This window comes from Mus pahari, chromosome 2, assembly GCF_900095145.1.
Source record: "Mus pahari chromosome 2, PAHARI_EIJ_v1.1, whole genome shotgun sequence".
NCBI classification, from domain to species: Eukaryota; Metazoa; Chordata; class Mammalia; order Rodentia; family Muridae; genus Mus; species Mus pahari.
Window position 1 is genome coordinate 160,001,806 of NC_034591.1, and position 17,561 is coordinate 160,019,366.

Below are 17,561 nucleotides of genomic sequence, written 5' to 3' on the forward strand. Positions count from 1 at the left end.
CTCTTCTCTCTCTTCTCTTCTCCCCTCTCTTCTCTTCGCCCTTTGCCTGTTGGAAGCTTATGCTCTCCCTCTCAAGAGCATTAAAGCGTTGCTGCAGAAGGATCCTGTTTGTGTGCCGCGTCATTTCTTGCTGGCGAGAAGGTAGCGCGGGACAACTGGGCCTCTCACTGTGTGAAGATCCAATGCCACAGGTTGAGACTAACACTGATTCAGACTCTGACATTGTCCCTTGTTGCCAGTATCCAGTCTGTGCTGGAGTTAGGTAACTGTGTGTGATTCCTGCTATGCAACCACCACATGACCATGGGCTTCATGACTGCAAACCAACTCTCCAGAGAAACATCAGACATGCTTTCCTCTTGCTGGTACATAGTCCAGTACATCTAAGTCCATATAAGACAACCTCAGTCTTTGAGCACATCTCACCACTTATAAAATGTGTGGTCTACAGATTCAGTTGGACAGTAACACTTCATTCCCATTGCTATCATGTGGGAGATCTGCTTGGCCTCCTTGTTCTGTTCTTTGGGCAAACATGAAGCTCATGAGAAGGAGCCCTAAGTCCAGACCAGCACTCATTGCAGAACGTTTCTCCCTGGGCTGTGGCTTTTCTGCCAAGAGAACAGATGCATGCACACACACACACACATGAGCACACACAGACACACACACACACACACACTTACATGAGCACGTGCACACGCGCGCACACTCACAGACACACACACACACACACTTACATGAGCACGTGCACACGCGCGCACACACATAGACACACACAGACACACAGACACACACACACACACACACACACACACACACACACACACTATCCAGTGATCTAACTACACAGACTGTGTTCTCTTAGTCATCTTAAGCATCTCCACGTGTCTGTTTGACTTCTCCATCTGGGTGTTCTGCATGATGTGCTGTGCCTCAAACCAATTTCATTACCTCACTTTCCAAACATCCTGAGGATGCTGTCTCCGCCTGCTCACTCAGTAAGAACCAGCCAGACTTCTCAAGCCAAGAGCTTTGCACTCTGCTTTGAAACTTTTTTCTCCTTCATGATTTCAACCAGCTACGTGTGTACTCCGAACAGTCCTTTGATTTCCTCTGTGATACTGCCCTTGCAGGCACTTAGCTCTTCCATCCTGACCCCATAAGCAGCCTCAGAGTCTTTCCCACCCCAGGGCATGGGCCACAATGCAGCCGGCAGAGGGATCTAAAGCGATGGAATTGTTCAAGGACTTCTCTGATGCCCAGAGACTGAAGGAAAACTACCAGTGTGTCTTCTGTGCTTTCTGACCTGGCTGGAGGGCTTCAGCATGACAAGTGTTACTCTTCAGAGCCCTGTTGTCTAGCCACAGCAGGTCTGCAGGACAGTTCTGTGTCACTCTGACACAAGCTACAGTCAGATTCCTGGATACATTAAGCAACCCTAAAGTGTAAAGATTTCTCAGTCAGAAAAAAAAATGTTCCAAGTTTGAAATATATCATTCTGGTGCATAAAAATGTAGCAACAAGTTCAAATTTGAAGGCTTGTTTGGATAGCAGTAAAATGAATAGAATTATAAAGGATTAACTCTAGGTTAGAAAAATACAAGCCGGGCGTGGTGGCACACGCCTTTAATCCCAGCACTTGGGAGGCAGAGGCAGGCGGATTTCTGAGTTTGAGGCCAGTCTGGTCTACAGAGTGAGTTCCAGGACAGGCAGGGCTATACAGAGAAACCCTGTCTCCAAACCCCCTCCCCAAAAAAGAAAAATACTTTGGTTTTTTAAAATTTAAATTCATTCTCTCTTTCTCTGTCTCTCTCTGTCTCTCTCTGTCTCTCTCTCTGTCTCTGTCTCTGTCTCTGTCTCTGTCTCTCTCTCTCTGTGTGTGTGTGTGTGTGTGTGTGTGTGTGTGTGTGTGCCTGGGCATGCTTACCCATAAGGGCACTGTGGAAGTCAAATGTCAACACTAGATATCCTCCTCTATCCCCTTCTGCCTTATTTCCTGAGATGAGGCCTCTCATTTAGCCTGAACCTTGCCTTTTTGGCAAGACAGGTTGGCCAGTGAGCTTCCCTGATCTACCTGTTGCTTGCCTCTAAATTCTGTTGCCCACAGGAGGGAGCTAAGGCACCCGGCTTTTATGTTTTATGTTAGTGCTGGAGATCTGGAATGCTTCCATGGCATGCACCTTATCCACTGGGCCGTCGCTCCAGCCTGAATTTACTTTATCCCCACATGACATCTTCTGTTATCTGTCTTATCTGTTCCCATGTAAAATGACAGATGTCTGGCATGGTGTGTCCACAGACAGCAAGGATGAAGTGCTTCCTAATGAAGGAACAGGGAGGTTCTATGGTAACTTCACTGGGACCTAACTAGCATGCCTGTGGTATGAAGATTCCAGACGAGACCTTGTTGTGTTTCTTCCCCTCTTCCTCCAAGTCAGTCATATCTGCTTCGTGTTTCCTGCAGCTCCGTGTTCCCCACAAGCCCACTCTGCTGGCGAGATTCTACAGGTCGGTCAACACCATGTGTACGGCTGACTTCAGAGTTTATTTTATAGTTTGGCAATTCGCTCAACTGTTGTTTTCACACCTGATCATCAACAAACTCCATGCAAGGGAAATCAACTGGAGACAATTGTCTTTCTCAGAGCTCAATAAAGAAGGTAGGAGACACTTGGGGTCTGTAACAGCGAGTATTCTTACTGACTACTAGAAAATAGGTGTGAACCAGAGAGAAGCAATTGTAGACCTGAACGAGACTTCCTGGCGCCCGGCTCACTGAGGTCGGTCCTCACTCTGCCTCAGCTCTTCCTCCCCAGTCCGCCTCAGGGATGGATCTTTCTGACATTAAAAACACAGCAACCCAAATGTGATATTTAAATAATCCTCCATGTCTGTTTGCTACAAGCACATTTGTATGGAAAACAACTGTATTTAATGTACTTAGCCATATTCATAGTACCTGTAACTATAGAATTTTAGAGTGAGACTCAGTTTGAAATGCTGACTTTAAAAAGATCCTTTTTATTATATTAAGTGTGTGTTCCTGTGTGTGTTGTATGTGTGCACATGTGTGTGTGTTCGTGTGTGGTTTACATGGATATGTGCACACTGAGAGTAAGTGCCTGGGGAGTCCAGAGGCAACAGATCCCACAGATCCCTTAAGCTGGAGTTACTGGCAGTTGTGAACACCTGGGGTATATCCTGAGAATCAAACTTAGGACTTCTGTAAGACCAGTGATCACTCTTAACAGCTAAGCAATCTCTCCAGCCTCAAAATGCTAACTTTAAGTGCACAGTGATATAAAATAATTCTGCTACATAATTATTAAATGGTATAAGGAAATAATACTTTTCCCCTTTTCATTTTTTTTGAGACAGGGTTTCTCTGTATAGCTCTGGCTGTCCTGGAACTCACTCTGTAGACCAGGCTGGCCTCGAACTCACAGAAATCCACTTGCCTTTGCCTCCCAAGTGCTGGGATCAAAGGTGTGTACCACCACTGCCCGGCTCAAAATAGTAGTACCTTTTAAAATCTTTAGTTCTTCTAAGGACACAGATTTTATTTTTTCCTTAGTTTTCTTGCTTCAGCATTGCCGAGTCCTGTCTCACTGTTGACTGTACTATGAGCTCAGCATCTTTTGTTGATTCAGTGGCAGTGTTGGGTTCTTGCTAACTTGTACCTGGGTTGGCACTTTGGCATGTGCTGGAAGAGACAACAGCCCATGGAGCTCGAAGGTGGGTCTGGTGATCCGTGGTGGGTCATGGAGGCCGCCATGCTGGGCAGTGGGGGTGGGGAGAGTGCACTGACTGCTGACAGGAGATGAGGAGGGGAGCATTCCAGGCCGTATCTGTCCAGGAGGAATGAACCTTCCCTCGGAACGAGGACAAGATTATCGGGGTGTGTCTGAGGAGTGGCAGGCTCTGTCTTCTGTTAAAGAGCTCTTTGGCTTTGTACTGAAAATAATCTCAAAGAGCAAGAATCAGGGAGACATTTGCCATTGTGGAGGAAGAGCTGCTGGCACTACAGGCTGGCAGCCACGGAGGTGAGAAGATGTAGTTGGGCTCTGGCTTGAGTGGGAAAGGAGGCCTGCAGAATTTTGGTAGACTAAAGTGAAGTGGCAGAGAAAGACAAGGCAAAATGATCCTAGGGATTGACTTCTGAGCAAGTGAGGGAAAAGAACTTCAATTACATGCATACATATGGGAGTGCATGCACACATACACAGATACACACATGCATGCACACACACATACACACACATGCACACAAACGCATGCACACAAACGCATGCACACAAACGCATGCACACAAACACATGCACATATGCACACATATACATGCACACACTTGTACATACATACTCATACACAAACATATGCATACACATGCACATGCATAATGCACACAATGTACACAATGCATACACATATGCACATGCATACTCACACATATATACAAGCACACATACACACATTCAGACACATATACATGCATACTTATACACACATGTACACTCACACATTCAAGCACACATACACACATACACATGCATGCACACATGACCACACACATGCACACTCACACACACACATACACTCACATATATGCAGAGGTACGCACATGGGCACACATGTGTACATATAGAGACAACATGCAACATGTTCATGATTTTCCTCAATCTATAAATAAAGCAATCACCAATCAATTGTGTGAAAGGTTGCCTGTTTACTCAATACCTTGCTGCAATGTCACGTTTAGCTCTGTACAACCACTCGAACTGTTCTCTAACAATAGCACACTTGTCCACACACCAATCTTGGATTCTTCATGAGCAAGGGTGTGGCATTTTGACATTTGAGAAGTGACTGCTAATTTATAGATGTCATGTACTTGGGAGTATTCTGTAAACCTAATCTGGTATTCCACATTTGATAGCAGCTACAATTGCAAACTCCAGGTCCCACACCCTGCAAATGTGCCTAAATGTAATGCTTTGGCAAAGAGCACAGACATTTGCACTTTAAAATGTGGTGTATCCTCTGCCAAGACTGCGGCGTTTGAAAACACACCCAGCAGGGCTGGCAATCACTGAGGGGCTAGAGGAACATAACTACGGCTTCAAAGTTAGCCTGACCCTCCTTATTTATGTTCTCTGTGGACACCTGGGAAATGTGTGTTTCTACCAAAGCCCAAGATCTAATACTTAGTCAACAAAGAGTATTTTCTTTGGCTGATAAATGAACATTTTGTGCTAGCTATCAACTCTAAAATATTACGCCCATATCAGATTCCCACTTTTTTTATTTAAACCAAAAGAAATCCTGACCAGCCTCCTTTCCAAGGGAAATGGATAGTGTCTGCCAAAGGCACTGCTGGCTCTCCATCAAGCTGCCAAGTTTTAAACACTCTAACCTTGATGACCACTGCTATTGGCAGAGACCACAGGAGATGAGGACGGCTTGGCCCAAATCACACACTGGCCCCGACCAGTCCTGCCCCTGGGCCCACTGTTGTGTCTGTGTAAGGCATTCCAGATCTTGGAATCAATCTTTCCAAAGACTGACCCTCAGCAGACTGTCTGCGATTCTAGACTCCTTGGAAGTTTCTACAGCCTGGCAGCACCCGTGGGTCCTGCCTGCTCTGACTTGCAAAGCTCTCCAGCCTTAGTCTGAGACCTCCAGCTGCATTTTGATGCAGGAAATGAGCCATTCCTTCCTCCCACCAAATTAAACCTTTTAACGTAATTTTGAAATGTAATTGGCAAAGCTCACTCTACTGTAATAAAGCACTCTGTACATTCGCCAGAGTTTAATACCACCAGACCACACGGAATGAGGTTCCAGTAGACAAGGGAAGGACTTGGGAAGCAATTAGACCGACTATGTTTACTTAAACTTGAAGATCTTGCCTCCATTATCTTTCTTCCACTGGCAAGGTGCACCAGCCTGGGAGGCACAGGGTGACGTCTGCCCCTGTGCTGCTGACCAGTGCGAGCAAGCGGTCTGCTGACTGAGCTCAGCACTCTTGGTTTGCACACGGAGAGACCGGGTCCCAGAGGAGCTTAGCCATGGCCACCTGGGTATCAGAATCACACTTTCTGTTGTCCCTAAAATCTAAGTATTTGTTTGGAGGAAACCCCAGAGAATTAATGGTTTCGGAGTAGATGTTTTAAAGTTTTTGGTTTATTTGCTTACTTATTTACTTGATCTGTGGTGGATGTGCACAGGGGTTCATGCACATCTACAGAGCGGTACCACGGGGTCACGTGACCATTTCTGGGGATCTTTTAAAACAGACACTGAATGAGTGCACCTCAACTCTCTTGACTTCTCTCTCCTTAGTCTGGCTGCCCAGTGTGGATTTAGCACCCTAGACATTGATGAGAAGTGACATAGGAAGAGGCTGAGCTAATGACATCGTGGAGTCGCAGAGGCTCTGATGAACTGAGAGAATTCACATTAAAGCACTGTTATTCTGGATTACTGTTATTCAAATAGATTCTAATACATAAAATACACCTTGGGGCTGTAGAGCTGGCTCAGAGGTTAAGAACCCTCACTGCCCTGGAGACGACCTGGGTTCGGTTCCCAGAGCCCTACAGCCTTCTCAGCACATGCCACTCGCGCACACAGACTGTCTTCTCAAATGCGTAAGTAAAGAATAGAATCTTTAAAACATAGATTTGACAACATAAATGTCACACCATCTTGAAGGCTATATTTCTAAAAGCCAGGCTAGGTGATGTTCCCATTGAGAAACGGCTCCACACCGCTCACAGAAAACAGTGCAATGCCCTTGTCGAGCCAGAAGCATCACGCCGCCTGACTTCCAACGGTCTCAACAGCTTCACTCTCTCCTTGCTTTAACTGTGAAAAGCTCCGGTACCACTGAATCGCTTGAACCACGCGTGCTTCCTCCCACTCTGCGTCTCTTGGCAGCAAGTTTTCTCTTCGTCCCTTAAAAGCATGCGCCCTCCTCCTTGGATACCTCCCCATAGCCCTGTCCCCTGCCCTCTAACCTCTCTCTGTGACCCTGTTCTTGCTTTAACAATTGCCCCTGCACTCTATGTCCACATCTGGGGGGCTTTCAGGAGCTGGCGCGTTCAGCTAATTTAAACAGAACATGGACTGTTTTAAGGGAAAGAACCAGAGAATAAGAAGACAAGGTGGATATCAGTAAAGGGTTTACTCAGTAAAATTAGTTTGTCACAGAGTTGGAGGGATGGCTCAGTGGGTTAAAATGCTCGCTGCATTTTTGAGGACTTGGTTTTAGTTTCCGCACTTACATGCCAGCTCACAACAGCCTATAACTCCAGTTCCTGGGGATCCGTCCCCCCTCACGAGCTTTTGGATACACACGGTGTACACATTTGTAACTCTCAAGACACTTACAGTACACACAGAATAAATGAATAGATAAATATTTTCTAAAAATCAGCTTACATCTACAGACTTGGCAACACCCTTGGGATCTAATTACTTGTTTTTAACAAGCACTGTGGTCCTGCGCAGTATGCTGGTGGTTTTTAACTTAATTATTCCCTATTAAGTTTTCCACAGCCTGGAAGACCAACAGTTCTTCTAAGGTCCAAATACTCAGTATTTGGACATATTTGGGTCCAAATACTGAGGAGAAAACCCATATAAAAGAGTTGAGCACCATTAGATATATTAGATGGGAAGTGTGGGCATATTAAATCTAATTACTGATTAAATCAAACATAAAATGTTCAGAAACAAAGCTTAGGCTGTTGCAAGGTCAGCAGCTGGCAATGTACTCAGTCAGATTCCCTCCCCAATCTAGGATTAATATAGAGGCTTGTAAATTGGAGAAAATGGGAGATACAAGTGAATTGAGATGACTATTTTTGCTTTAGGTTTATTTACACCTTAACTAAGAGAATCCAGTGTTAATTTTGGGTATACACAAAGTTGTAGGAACATAGTAAGACAGAACCTCCCAAATCCCGGACCCATTGGACAGTTAGAGATCACGCTATGTCTCACAAATATAATCCTAACCAAAGGCATGTCTGCAGTCTACATTCAGAAGAACTCATCTCTCTCTGCGGGTCAAAGCATTTGCACAGGCAATAAGCTACCACGGAAAACAAGGAAATAGCTTTCCACATAGTCAGGGCTCTCCCGGAGCAAGGGAGGGGTGAGGTGGAGATGGGCTTCGAGGGCCTTAAGCTCGTGTGCTCCTCAACTTATGGGACACTTAGCTTGCTCTGTCCTTCGCTCATCTGACAACACGTGTGCGACCTACATATTCCCGTGCATGTACTGTCTACGCTGGCCTTGCTGTTTCCTTACTTGAACATGTAATCATACGTGTATGTTGTACATGTAATTATACATCTGTTATACATGTAATACTATACATGTATAGTGCACACTCCTGTTTACACAGTTACTTTCAAGTTCAAAAGTGATGAACATAAATATTAGTAGGCAAATGCCAAGTGCTCTAATAAAGAAATGGACAAAATGATCAGAATTAAATGATCATTAGATGTTTAAAAATAAATTCAATATCAATAGTAAAAGGCAAATGCAAGGTAAAAGCACAGTGATTTGCTATTCAAAGCCCAGCTCGTGTGCTCAAAGAGTTTGTCAGTATCCAGCATCCATCAACTGTGCAGGGACAGAAACGTGTGTGCATCTGGGCACCAAGTTAGATAAAGAAGCTTCTGGGTTGTGTAGCCGAGCTACAAACACGGATGGACAATCTACAACCCAGACACAAGTCCAGGGTTCACACACAGTGAAGTTTACGGTAATATCACTATCCCCGTTCTCTGGAAAGGACCTAAGAGTACATCAGCACACGCAGATACACGTACACCAAGGTTCTCTACCGTGGGAAAGTGAAAGAATCCAGGGATCTGATGGATACAAAGCCCCAGAGGATGGTTGCAGCGGCTGATCTGCGGGCAGCAGGACTGACACACGGAGACATCAATACATTGCTAATGTTTGACTCTATCTCCTGGGCCAAACAGTAGCTATAATAAAAATTATTCATTCTATTTTAAAGCCACAGATACATCTTCAATTAGTTATATATTTAATTTTGCATTTATAAAAATGTAAATGTAATTTGATGGCTAAGACGATATGATAGTAACATACCCTGTCTCAAAAGATAAGACAAAAACCCAGCATGCACGAGGTGGATGGTGACTGCAGAATGACAGCTGAGGTTGTACAGTTGTCCTCTGGCTTCCACATGCACCTGCACATACCTGCACACACACACACACACACACACACACACAACTTCCCAGTAAGAATTGATGAGATTTTACATCCTTATGGTAGGAAGAATTCACACACAGTTCCAAGTCTACAGACCAGATTTGAGAGTGTGTATATGCAACAGTTGCTTATCCATTTGCAAACACTCCATAAGCTCTTACTCTGGGGTCTCCTGACTGGAAAGTGTCACATACAAGGCTGAGCCTGTAGTAACTGCCTCCTGCGTGCCAGGGCAAATAGACTAGAGATGAAACCCAAGAGAGCCTCCAATTCTTCCCATGAAACAAAACACCAGTTTATGAGAAAAGAAAATGAATACTTAATTTTCAGTTTTCTTGTTTCACTTTTGCTGGAAACCAGTTAACTCTTTTTTTAATGGTTTGTCAGATCTTAACACCCCACTTTACCTGCGTTAGATAAGAAAATGTCAGAAGATTTGATTCCTTCTGCCCACCTCCCTCTGTAGGCAGAAATTTACCTTGTTTAATAAGTTAAGGAACTCAGTATGGTTCCAGAACACGTGAGCTGACTATCGGGAGACTGGGAAGTCTGAGGCATACAGTCACCCGATTCATCACTGATCAGTGCGCAGCTGCTCCTCGGTGGCATCTTTGCCTCTCAGGGTTGCTTTGTCTGCAGAGTAAGGACCCCTCCTTCTTGCAGACTGTTCGGTCCAGACCATAACAACCTTCCCATCTCTTAGGATGACACAGGACACTGATGATCTTGCTAATTCCTCAGGTGCTGTGGAACTCAGAACCTGCCTCTGCCTGCCAACCACATGTCCTCCGTCCTCCCCTTCCTACCCTCTACTCTCCCGCCTCTCGTCCTTCGTCCTCCCATCCTCACATTCTTGGATGGATGTGTGCTCTTGCTTTCGATTTTCCTTAAGATTTATTTACTTATATATTTTCAGCTTTCTCCCCATCCTCAGTGTGCATGCGTGTGTGTGTGTGTGTGTGTGTGTGTGTGTGTGTATGTGTACGGAGGCCAGGCAAGGGTGTAGGGCCCCTTGAAGCTGGTTTGAGGCAGCTGTGAGCTGTCCCCACCAGGGGCTGCTCCTCACCACTGAGCCATCCCCTTCAGCCCCTCTCTTTGCTTTTCCTAAAGGGCTTTTAACTGTCAATGGTTAAAGGTCCATTCCTTAAGGTTAGGTCACACTGCCTGGTAGACCCCTGGACTTTTCCAGGGGCCACAGCCGCTTGTTTCAGCTCTATGCCTATTGGCTTCACTGAGTGAGATGCGAAGAGGAAAAGGGGAGTCATTTGGGAAACTGGAAGCCACAGTTTATTCTTCGGTGCGAGGTGCTCGACCCTTTTATGAATTTCAGCAGAACACATGCCCATCTTCTCCTGCTGAGAAACATCTGGGCTCTTGGCAGTGTTTGCCTAACAGAACTTCACACCCAGGGAGAGCTCTGTTTTCCCATGAAGATCAGGAAGAAGGGAGTGGGGGCGGGTGCTGGTGCTCTAACTCACCACAGTGAGACGGTTCCCTCGCACATCTTGCCAGAGCTCTGTGATTTTCTTAATATTCTCAATTAGACAACCCTTAATTTTTGTGAAGAACTGACTTAATGCCATTTAATTTCATAAAACCAAAACAGGTGTAGTTCTTTTAATGTTTAAAATTCTATCAGGAATGCCAGTTGGATATCTCACAAAGAAATATCACAAGCGTGCTTGAAAAATGAAGTGTGTCTTTCAGGATCAGATATTAAAACTTCTTTATGGAACTAGTCAGACATTGATGCGCCTAATTCCCTGAACTCATGGTCAATATGGACACAGACACACCATTTGTACACCAATAATAAATAACTTTTAAATCCAGATTAGTAGACATTTTCTGTTTGTTTGTTATTCGAATGTGTTCAGTGTGTCTGTGTAGGCCAGCAGACGGTCGCAGATGCTGATCCTCAGCACTGCCTACTGCTTTGTTGAGCCAGGAACACCTGGCTGGAAGCACGATAAGTCAGCTGGCTTGCCAGTGAGCCTTTTCTCCTTGCTAGGATTGTAAGAGCATTGTGGTGGTTTGAACATGCTTGGCCTAGGGAGTGGCACTATTAGGAGGTGTGGCCTTGCTGGAGTAGGTATGGCCTTTGTATTGGCTAATTTTGTGTCAACTTGACACAGGCTGGAGTTATCACAGAGAAAAGAGCTTCAGTTGGGGAAATGCCTCCACGAGATTCAGCTGCAAGGCATTTTCTCAATTAGTGATCAAGGGGGAAGGTCCCCTTGTGGGTAGAACCATCTCTGGGCTGGTAGTCTTGGGTTCTATACGAGAGCAGGCTGAGCAAGCCAGGGGAAGCAAGCCAGTAAGTAACATCCCTCCATGGCCTCTGCATCAGCTCCTGCTTTCTGACCTGCTTGAGTTCCAGTCCTGACTTCCTTTGGTGATGAACAGCAACATGGAAGTGTAAGCTGAGTAAAATCTTTCCTCCACAACTTGCTTCTTGGTCATGATGTTTGTGCAGGAATAGAAACCCTGACTAAGACAGCCTTGAAGTATGTCACTGTTGGGATGGGTTTTGAGAGCCTCCTCCTAGCAACTCATGAGACAGGTCTCCTGGCTGCCTTCTAATCAAGGTGCAGAGCTCACAGCTCCTTCTCCAGTGCCATGCCTGCCTGGACACCGCCACACTCCCGCCTTGATGGTAATAGATCAAACCTCTGAATCTGTAAGCCAGCCCCAATTAAATGTCCTTTTAAAGAGTTGCCTTGGTCACACAGTACCTAGCTCTCTGTGTAGGTTCTAGGGAACCTAATTCAGAGCCTCATTCTTGCAAGGCTGTACTTTACCACATGAGCCTTTCCCTGGCTCAGCACATATATTCTGATATATATATATATATATATATATATATATATATATATATATATATGGAAAATTCTGTAAAATTTTGACAGGATAAATTACAAGTCTAGGAACGCATAGCTCTAGGAGCTGTGCTGAAGAGCAGAGGTCGAGTCTGCTGCCTCACCTGCTGGGAAGAGCTACACAAGCAAGCACAAAGAACTGTGTGGAGGAAGACAGCGCAGGGGAAGCTGTCCTGTGTAACCGGTCCCCTCCAGTAAGAGACCTGCCATAGGAGAGTGCTTGTGCCAACTTTGTGTGGTCATTTTTTTCCCCTTAAGTTTGTCCAAATAATGATTCTTATAGCTTCTACTTTTTTGTTCAAATTCTGCCTCTCTTGGCCACATGGAATGGAACAAGAGCAGCCATCTTCCCTCAGACAGCTACTCAAGCATTGATGTCGTGTGTCCCTTTTCTGTTCTCTTCATGGCTTAAATATCTTTTTCTTTAAGTAATCATTCATCACATGATACGGAGATCAGTGTTCCTTCCCTCCATGACGTCACCAGCTCCCTAACTCTGTGTGTCCTCATTCTCATCCACTGACACTCTCTATTTACCACAGCTTTGAGATGACCTCAGTGTATCATGGAACAGCCAGTCACCACTGGCTCTAGACACCGGAGGACAAGAAGGGTGAAGCCACCTTCATTTGTACTCAGCTTAGTGGGCAACACAGAACCACTAATGGAAGACATCCTTCCAGCTGGGGGCAGGTCACGGGCCCAGGGGAGAAAGAGTCATGAAGGGCAGGGGATCACACAAAGTGGTCCAGGAAAAAGGGAGATGCACAGTGGGCTAAAGTGCTGGGAGATGAACAAAGGCTCAGAGGGTGCCGAGGCAGATGCCACTGGCTTGGGCTCTCATTAGCTGGAGCAGAGGAGGAAGCCTCAGATGTATATAGTCTACACAGCTCAGTTCCAGGAAGGGGCTGGGTTGGGTTTGGCCATAAGAGGTTTGATGTGATAGCCGAGACTCACACCGAAAGAAAATCGGAAAATCATTCATTCTAACTGGCACAGTTTAGGGGTAGAGGGTCTCAAAGTAGTATCTTTATGGGAAGGAGGGATCTCTGGAAAAGCTCAGTGTGCAGAACCAGCAGGAGCTGGAAAAGTGGAAGAGAATGTCATGTGAGGTGGGGGGTGGAACTGGAGGCTCCTGTTTATCCTCAGGTGCTGAGATGTGACACACAACGCACAGGCAAGTGTGACTTTAGGAGACAGAAATCATGTTTGGGTGTTCAAACACTACTAGGTTATGAAGAAAGAGCACAAAGGTAGATTTTCTATTTAAGATAAGACTCACAGAATAAAGGAAGATGTTTGATGCTCTGATGGGTGTTGGAGGCCTTTTACTTCATTTTGATTTTTAGACTGGAATGATGTGAACAATGTCTATGAGGGAACAGTGGAGGAGGAGGGAAAGGGATAAGGATGAGGGAGAGGGGGATCAGGATGAGGGAGAGGGGGATGAGGATGAGGGAGAGGGGGATGAGGATGAGGGGGAGGGGGATGAGGATGAGGGAGAGGAGGGATCAGGATGAGGGGGAGGAGGGTTTAGGATGAGGGAGAGGATGGATCAGGATGAGGGAGAGGGGATCAGGATGAGGGAGAGGGGATCAGGATGAGGGAATATGTCTACATGGAATGTTTGACTATGCAGGTGAGTCCACATAGCGCTATAGTCTTACTTTACATTTTAAAAAACTGGTTACTTAGCCAGGCGGTGGTGGCACACACCTTTAATCTCAGCACTTGGGAGGCAGAGGCAGGTGGATTTCTGAGTTCGAGGCCAGCCTGGTCTACAAAGTGAGTTCCAGGAAAGCGGGGGCTACACAGAGAAACCCTGTCTCAAAAAACCAAAAACCAAAAAAAAAAAAAAAAACAAACCCCAAAAAACCCAAAACAACATCAATCCCCCCAAACCAAAACTGGTTACCTCTCTCTCTCTCTTTCTCTCTCTCTCTCTCTCTCTCTCTCTCTCTCTCTCTCTCTCTCTCTGTGTGTGTGTGTGGTGTGGTGTGGTGTGGTGTGTGGTGTGAGAATGTGGTGGAACTTGAGAGGAAACATCTACTGGTTGGCGTGTTTTCTCCTTTAAACAGCAAACTCGGTGAGGGCAGAGATTGTGGTTAAGCAGATGTGGCACTGAGACCCTGACACAGCTGTGTCTGCTCAGGCTTTCTCTGTGCTCACTGATGCAGATCTTCTCTTCTTGTTCCTCACTACAGAGTTAAGAACACCACCGAAGCTTCTGATGCGGAGATAGCAAATTAGAAGTTTTTGGAGTAACTGAAAAGCTTTTGTTAAAACTTGAATAAGGAGCTTGAATCTAATTTCATCCTTTTCTTAAATTAACCAGGTTTGAGGGTTTTGATAAGAATTCTGAGGTCCTTAACACAGACACAGACACACACACACACACACACACACACACAACCTAGACATACACAGATGCATACACACACAGACACAGATACAGACACATAGACAGACACATAACACAGACCCACGCGCACACACACACACACACACATACACACACACACATACACACACACACAACCTAGACATACACAGATGCATACACACACAGACAGACACATAACACAGACACACGCACACACACACACACACACATACACACACACACATACACACACACACACACAACCTAGACATACACAGATACAGACACACAGACGACAGACACAACACAGACACACACACGCACACAAACATATATGGACACAGATGCACACATACACACAGATACACAGATGCAAACAGACACAGAGATGCAGAGGCACAGAGACAGAGACACACACATAGAGACAGACATACCCTCTCCCTTCCTCCCTCCCTCCTCCCTCCCTTCCCTCCTTCCCTCCTCCCCACTCCCTCCTTTGTCAGAGGTACTGAGCAATCTCCCATGATTGTTGGTCTGTGATCTCATCCTGTGGGGTTTGGAAAACCTTTGCTTCCTTCTTCCAGAACCCATTTAAAGTGATGCCTGCCTAGCAAAGTATTTACAACCTAACTCAAGCAGGTCCATGTCTGGGAAGTCTTTGAAGAACCTGTCAGGCTAAAGGAACTCTCCCGTCTTCTATGTTACTCCAGTCCAACGTGCTTTCTGCACACCTGGCTGTGGCAGTGTCTGACATACACAGGAACTCTGAAATGGTTCTTCTTAGCTAATGAATTAGACATTAAAGAACCTATCTACACACAGGAAACAGAAAAGGGAGGCAAGGGCTGTAATAAACTTCTATTTTTTTAATGTACCATACATCATATAGTATATAGAGAATATCATATATATATGATAGAAGGTTTGAATAGGGATTAACAATATTGAAACGAGGTGGTTGTGGATCACCTGGGTCGGCGATGTCATCACATAAGGGGGGGGGATGGAGAACCACAGAAGATGGAGGGATATCCGTAAAAGCCATGTTTCCCCATACACTTGAGGAGTGAACAATCGAGAGGGAAGATGAAGCTAGAGAAGTTCCTGCACAGGTGACTTGAGCGTGTCCTGGGAACTTCCAGCCCCAGCAGACTGCAGTGCCGGGGAGACCCCTGGGAAAGGACCGTGTCGATATGAAAAGCAGTTTGAGGTTTGAAAAGGCTTTGCTACTGCAGCAACACAGCCCTGGAGGCTTCAAGACCAACCTGGGCAGGGGCAGTGTCTGCCAGGCCCGTGTCCTTGGCAGGAATGCCTGGTCTTTCCTTGTCTCTGCCTGTGCCCTCCTCTCTTCTTTCTACAAGGACATCAGTCATACGGTGTTAAGGTCCACACCAACGCTGTGAAGCCCCTACGTCTGTAGTCATGTTCTGAGGAACTGAGGATTTGGAATTCAACGTGAGGATTAGGAGGTGAGACCCAAGCAGAGTCCACTGTCTTATGCAGAGTTCTCCAGAGAAAGAGAGCCCATTACAGGAGAGAATTTACTGGACTGGCTTACACAATGGGGGCTGATAACCCAGCAATGGCTGTCTGCAAGCTGGAAAGGCAGACAGCAGGCGCCCAGCAGAGAGCAGAACACCTAAGCAGGACACCTCAGCAGCCTTCAGGTGCGGTGTGTTCCTCACCTCAGCAGCCTTCAGTTGCGGTGCATTCCTCAGGCCAGATCTTTTGGGGTGCTCAAGTTGACAACAACAGAGGGAGGGGTGCAACTGAAAATGAGTGACTTAGGTCACAGAATAAGCCCTGCTCACCAGATACAGGCATGTGCCATCAGGGCAGACGGGGTGCCCAAGGTCACTGGGGACAGTGTGCTGACCATGGTCGGTCGTGTAATTCTGTCAAACCCGTGAGCACAACACCTGGGTGTATAAATAGGACAGAGCGGAGCTTGTGAGTTCAGTCAGCTGTTACTTTCTGGAGTCACTGAAAGCGCCCTTTAGTTCCGGACTCTAAGCCAACAACGGCTGAGAAGATCCTGGACAAGGTCAGAGGAGAACCTCACATGCTTTTCTGCTGTTAATAAATGAGGATGCTGTGGTCTCTCAGCCCAGCAGGGAGGCCAAGAATCTCTCTCGAAGCGTGCACTTGAACGAGAGAGATCCTGCTGTCTGTAAATTAGAGATATAAAAGAAGCTATTTCTTAATGCTAGTGACATGGTTAGGAAAATATTTTACAACAATAGGAGTTTTTAAAAACTGAAGTTGCTAGGGTGGACTTTAAACATAAGATAAATTTTATTTCAAATGATTTTTAACATGAACCACCTCAAGTTAACAACATATGGGATGTAATCAATTATTTGTTTATTCAACAAATCAGAAACTTTAAAACATTTATTCTCTCTCTCTCTCTCTCTCTCTCTCTCTCTCTCTCTCTCTCTCTCTCTCTGTGTGTGTGTGTGTGTGTGTGTGTGTGTGTATGTGTGCACTCGAGTGTGTGTCTGTGCCCACTTGTGTCTCAGAGCACACGTGGAGGTCAGAAGACAACTTTCAGGACTAGATCCTCTACTTCTACTCTGTGGGTTCTAAGGACTGAACTCAGGCTTTGTGGCGTCTTTACCCACTGAACCATCTGATGGTCCCTCAGCAAGTATTACTTCTTAAGTGCTGTGAACCATACATTAGGTACCTCTAGCCGATGCCTAGCACAGTCCCTCTCCTCACAAAGTTTACCTTAGTAGGAGAGAGAGACCACAGGCATGCGCGTGCACACACACACACACACACAAGAACACATGCACACACATGCATGGGCACACACCAGTGTGAAATGGCAACAACTTGTATGCAGTAAATCCATGAATCAGGAAGGGAAAATGGAACTGATGCCACATCAAGTCAGAGCTCTCAGCACAGGGCCTCCAGGACACACCTAAGCAGTGATCAGAAGATGGATACTATGAGGTAATTTTCCAGTACTTATCTAAGCAGTGACCGGCAAGATGAATACTAACATGTAATCCTCCAGGACATAC